This window comes from Hippopotamus amphibius, chromosome X (genome assembly GCF_030028045.1).
Source record: "Hippopotamus amphibius kiboko isolate mHipAmp2 chromosome X, mHipAmp2.hap2, whole genome shotgun sequence".
NCBI classification, from domain to species: Eukaryota; Metazoa; Chordata; class Mammalia; order Artiodactyla; family Hippopotamidae; genus Hippopotamus; species Hippopotamus amphibius.
The window spans coordinates 126,339,455-126,345,772 of record NC_080203.1 but is presented as its reverse complement, the minus strand read 5'-3'; the positions used below and the strand labels follow the sequence as shown (position 1 = coordinate 126,345,772).

General features: G+C 43.2%; 1 long non-coding RNA gene across 1 annotated transcript; it reads left to right on the top strand.

Moving 5' to 3' along the window:
- Positions 1-313: 313 nt before the first annotated feature.
- Positions 314-2,263, top strand: LOC130842138 (uncharacterized). Its single transcript, XR_009050364.1, has 3 exons — positions 314-444; positions 1,848-1,927; positions 2,111-2,263. It is a non-coding gene; the product is annotated as an uncharacterized LOC130842138 (long non-coding RNA).
- The last annotated feature ends 4,055 nt before the right edge of the window (positions 2,264-6,318 follow it).

The window sequence follows — 6,318 nt, the reverse complement described above, 5'->3', positions numbered from 1 at the left end:
ACGGCCTCCTTATCTGCTCCATCTGCTGGCTCTCGATGACTTTTAGCAATTGCTCAATTATGACGTGTTGAAAGAAATCTTGCCAAGTGCACCCTTTTCCCAACCTTTCCTTAGTTAAAACAATCTGTGAAAGACTAAAAGTGAAAAGCTGGCCACCTGTGTATTCACTACAAGTGGGTATGGGAGGTATCCTAGGAGATAGATCTTCCAGGAGAAGGATCGGCAGCGGAGCAGTCCTGTCCAGAGGCCTTCCAACAAACCAGATTAGCTGTGATGTGATTATGGAATTATGTGGTGTGTTTCAAGGAGACCTCATAAACAGAAATTTGGCATCAGGCAGCCATTTGGGGTGTGACCTGTTTCAGGAGGAGCCAAGTTGGAAACCAAAAGCAGAAGGACTCACTTTTATAGGGAAAGACGAGTGGAGGGAAGTATTTGGCGATGGTGAGAAATAGAACATATTTTCACTTTCTTATAAGGAGTTTCTTATATGTGTCCTATCACATCTGTTTACAACCCTGATTCCCCTTTACAGGTCATTGCCTGGGTTTGGGGAAAAAAAAAAAAGTTTAAGGTAGAAATAGCCGAGGCAGGCTCACCTAAAGTCCATAATTTTGTTGAGTTTTGTGGGAGGGAGATTCTGTAATACATTTATCCTCCTTTCTCTTAACCGCCACAGTGCAACTCTCAGGCTGTTTTCACACAATCTTTCCTGTAGCAAAAAAGGCCCAGTGAGCACTGACCTAGCTGGCCTTCTGGGCTCATTCGTTCATGATGGGCTGGTAGTCATATACACCCTATGCAGGCCCCCCTATATCTTTGCATGGGTAATCTACTCCTCACGTTTTCCAAATGGTAGGGATTCTGATCTGCCTGGAATTGCTTGAACTTGATTCTGTTGGAAGGTAAAATGATACTAGAATTGCTTCTTTACCGGCCTCCACCCCGGGAATGCACTCCTTGAGTTTTTGTTGTATGAAGGAAGCAGACAGAGACCCTTTCAAGATCTTTTATAGCCCAGTAACTAGAGCATAGTGGTTAGGAGCAGAGATTGTAGAACCGGATTACTTGGTCTTGTGTCCTAACTCTGTTTCTTTCCACTTGTGACTCTGGCTAAGTTCCTTAACCTTCTTGTGCCTCAGTTTCACCATCTTTAAATTGGGTATACTAATAAGATCCATCTTACAGAGCTGTGGGAATTAAATGAGTTAAAACTGAGAACAATGCCTGGAAATGGTAGGCACTCAACTGTGTTAACTCCATTCTCGCAACTTCGTTCTTTCCTCACTGTTTCCCAACCAAGTAATCTTTCAATAAAACATTTTCGCATGATTAATCATTATATGCCGTCATCTCCCTTGCGGTGGCTGCATTATATAGGGCAAAAAACCCTACAGGAGCCAATGTCTCCAAATCTACCCTTGATAAGGCAATGCTTGATAAATATCCAACTGGCCAAAAAAGGGGGTGGGGTGGGGGAAGATGGACTTTTGGAGCCATTTGAAGCTCTTAGGGACCTAAGCATTTTTCATATTTAATACATTTTGATGAAGCATTTTCAGTTATCAAACATAAGAAGGATTTACTTATGCATGGCTCTGAGTGGATTTGGTTGGTATTTTCCATTAATTCTAAACTACAAGACGGGAACCAAGTTAGAATAGTGGGTCCAAGCTTTTTAATAATAAATTTTCTGACATCTCCACCACTTTCAAAAATGTCTGCATGTGTTCCTTGTGGGAAGTTTGAGAAGTTATAAACATGCCGCATGCATCTTGATCCATTCTTCCGAGCACACCTCTGATGCTGCTGGGACGGTCTAACTCTGAATTGTACTTGACATTCAGGGGGAAGGACCTGGCAATGAGCTGACTTCTACCAAAGCAACCTGGATCACGAAGCCAGCGGAGAGCCCGGGACCTGGTTGGTGAGTGTTCGTGGCTGAAACGTCTTGTCGGTTTTTGAAACAAAAATTTGTTGGTTTGTGCGCCCTGCGGTTGAGCTCTCTTGGGGGCTCTGAGGTGCCAGCAATGGTCACCCCGAACTCCATCCACCAACACCAGCTTGTCTCCCTGGTTTACCCTCTGCTTCTTTCTTCACATGTTATCAGACTCTGCAAACAGCAGTTGGGTAGGACTAAACGAGGGCAGAAAAGGAGAAGAAGCAGTACCTACAAAATGGTCTGAATTGTGGAAAAAGGAAGAAAAGATCACACTCAAGCATAAATTGGAGGAGAAGACACTAAAAGTTGGCAGAGGTTATAATGGGGGTTTAATTTGTAGCTGATTTTTATTTTCTCCTTTATGCACATTTGTATTTTCTTAAAATGTCTATAAAAAACTTCTACTCTAATCACATAAAAAGGAATTCAGCTCTATTTAGAAAACTATCCGTATGACGTGGGGAGAACTGGCTCGTCCAGCACCCCTTGGAGCTGCTTTGCAGCCACATGTATCAGGTGGTATCTGAGTGGGAGAAACCCGACCGCCTCTCAGCCAGGCCCAGTCACGGGGACATGCCGGGTGGCCTTATGTCAAACTCCACTCTTAAAGAGTTCTGCCCCTTTACTTGCTGGTAGTTTCCTGAGAGTGCATCCCCAGCAATGCATCCCCTGTCACCATCCTCAAGAGGTGTAGGGCTGCATCTGAAGCTTGGAGCAGAACCTCCCAGGAAGGAAGCTGTGTGCTTCAGAGCCCAGCGTGGCACCCATTCCCAGGGGCCTACGGGACCCTGGAGGCTCAGACTGACCCAAGTCGTCCAGTGGTGCCAGTCAGTGCCTGTCTTTTGCAAATGATTGTGCTTTGCTGGTTAATGTTAGCTTAATATGCCCATAAAGGGGGAGCCTAGGTGTTGTCACCTGATAAACCAGAACAATTTCCTTTCTTCAAGCAGAGAGAGACGATTATCATTTCATAAAATGATTCTCTTGGGGTGGGAGGTTAGCCTTGATATAGACATATACACTCTCTTGTGAACTTGTCTCTTTGTCTTTTGCTTTGGGAAAAGGCATTTGGTGGACGAAAGTGCAGCTTATTTTTGAAGCTCCAACATGGAAAACAGTAGTTAAAATATTGATATCCGTCAAACATCCACTGAACATGTCAGCCAAAAGATAGAGCGATTTGTACAAATGCTAATGACTTACAAAATATGTCTTTAAAGGGACTGTTATGATGATGAGGGGGATTTACAACCGAAACGAAATCCCTGTCTAGTGAAAGGGATTCCGTTTACTTCATAGATGTCTGGCCTAACCTAAGGGGCGCCCCCCCCCCCGCCATCTGCTCCAAAGCAATTTGCCATTATTTCTTGTCTACCCTTCTATCCTGCAACCTCCAAGATCTTTGACTAAAGCAATTGTGTTTGTGTCTTATCTTCCCTTTTGAGCTAGAGCTCATCAGGGGCAAGTGCCAGGCCTGTTGTGTTTTGGGAAAGTCTACACTGCCTGTCTCAGTTCCTGGTACACGCTCATAGCTCAGTTCATTACCAGCAAACAGATGAGGTTTAAGTCTATTCATTGGCCACGATTTCATTGTCAGTCACTCAGTATATTTTTGAGCACAGCTATAGGCCAGTCATGTTCAAGGTGCTGGGGGCACAAACTTAAATAGATTAAACTGAAATCTCATCCTTTGGAAACTTGTATTCTGTTGGGTTTGACCCATTACTACAAACCTTTAATTTCCTTAAGTGACTAGTTGCTGATCCCTGGGGGTTCATCTCAAAGGAGGTAGGAGGATATTTTTTAGTGGATTATCCTTTCTCTAAGGATGTGATCAGGATCAGGAAACAGATAAAGTCTTTAAAGAAGATCTGTAATTTCAAAATTTTGGCCCAGAACTTTACGAGGCTAAAGGTACTGCCCAGATAGATCCCTCTCTCATGGGGGAATTGGTCTGATGTGGAGGGGGTGAAACAAAAGGAGGTAGCTGGCCTGTGAAAGAACAACCTAAAATGTCCCCCTCCTTTCCCTCATGGTCCCCAGGTCGAGAATTTGGGAGCTCTATGACTAAGAGAAAACGAGAAACTGGAATGAAGGGGTTGGTGGCCGGCCACTTCAAAGGTGTCAAGAAGCCTAAAAAGGATGTATTGAATAGGATAAGGAAGACCCACAGGGCCTGCGGCTGGGGTTGGAGTTGGGAACAAGGAGGGGAGTGACCCATGTGATGCTCTGAAATTTTAGGATGGGTGCTGGGCTTTCCATGGGATGTGTGATGGAGCCCCGATCTCTTTTATTTAGACATTAAAGGCAAGGCTGGGGTGCGTGGGGAGTTCAGATTGTTCTGTAGTCATGACCTTCTCTTCCAGTGGGGAGAACAGTTCATTGGCAGATTTTTAGAGAATTCCCAACATGTTTATTGGGTTGGTCTTTGTGTTGCCTCACTTCCAGCAAATTCAAGAACTTTAAAAGATCTGTGGGAATAAGAGGGTCCCATTTAAAAGCCTTTCACTCATGCTTGGAAACAAACTTCCTCTAAATGAAAAGTAGACAGGATATAAATCAGAGTTGACATCATGTAACCTTCTGAACCAATCCCCATAGTTTTGTGAAACTGTTTGCAGGATATGTTATTTGCAGCGGCCCCGTGGGTCTTAGCAGCCCACCATTTTTCTCTCAGATCTAGAACTAATTCCAGGAAAAAGCGGAAAGGCCTTCAAGCACATGGTCTTGACATGTTCCTTGCCCACAAAGAAGAAGCTGTTTTCTACCGAGAAATGCTGCTTCAATGAGAAGCTGATTCATCAGCAATCTATTTGCACCCGCTACTTTGTGCAAATAAAAAAACAGTGACATTGACCAAAACTCCCAGTGGTGGGGGGCAAGTGAAGAGGGGGTGATGCTGCTCTCCCTCCCAGCCTCTTCGCCAAACCCCTCCATCCCCACCCGCACAAGAGCAACTAAACCCAGGCGAACCCAAGTTTTCACTAAAATGACAGATTCACTTTGATCAGAACCAACTCCCATTTTCCCCAAAGATACACACGCCTGCACAATGCTAGCTCTGACTTTAAACTTTGGAAAGGAAGATTCCAAATGTCACCTTGGTTTGAGGGAGCCCCATGTGGCAAATTACCTCTCCTCTAAGTCTGCCAAGAGTGAGGATTCAGAGAAAACTTGGAACCCAAGACTTCCGCCGAAAAATGTAAACTTCTGCTGAAGAGGACACTGTATTCACAACAAGGACCAAAACAGGTCACCACAGCAACACTCAGGTGGGTCAGCCACGTGCCTGTCCATCTTCCACGTGCAGGTTAGCCTCTAAACCCCTTTGGCTTAACCTCTTCCCTTTGGAGGGTGAAAAACAAATTGAATAATGGAGAATGGTTAGCATCAGAGGATTTCATAATTTTTTCATGCATTTGCTCTCCTAAAGCTGACTGGAAGATTGGAAAAGCTTCTCCTCTTATTACCCTTTAGCTCCTTACCTTAATGTTGTATTTTGCTCCCTTACAGCTTTTAATGGTCCCACTTAAATCAGTGCTTTTACATCTCTGCCACTATTTGCAATCAGAATACTCTGTATCCTAATCTAGGACTGAACATGTCTAATGGCTCATTTACTTGTGATTACATTCTGCTGTGCTTTCTACCCGATGGAGAGCTTTTCTGCATTGATAAGTTCCCAATCCCGCTCAGCTTGCAATCAGGTTTTCCAAAAGTTTCCATTGATCTCCTTAAGGATAGGAAAGGGAATGCCCTAGAGGTCAAGACAGAAAGCAGGCAATGGGGCATGCCAGAGCTAGAATTAGATGTCTAGGACACACAAAAAACACAAAACCCCAAAAAACCCAAAAAACCCAAAAAACAAAACCCAAGCCCCACGCTGCTCTTTCTTTGCCCAGCAGATTCTTTTTTTTTTAAATTGAAGTATAGTTGATTTACAATGTTGTGTTATTTTCAGGTATAGCAAAGTGATTCAGTTATATATATTATACACATATGTGTATATATGTATAATATATATATTCTTTTTCCTATTATTTTCATTATATGTTATCAGAAGTATATTGTATATCAGAGCTATATTGAATATAGTTTCCTGTGCTATATAGTAGGTCCTGGTTGTTTATCTGTTGTATATATAGTAGCGTGTATCTGTTAATCCCAAACTCCTAACTTATCCCTCCCTCTCTTTCCCCTTTAGTAACCATAAGTTTGTTTTCTAAGTCTGTGAGTCTGTTTCTGTTTTGTAAATAAGTTCATGTGTATCAGGTTTTTAGAATCCACATATGAATGATAGATATCATATGGTATTTGTCTTTGTCTGACTTACTTCACTTAGTCTCACCATCTCTAGGTCCATCCGTGTTGCTGCA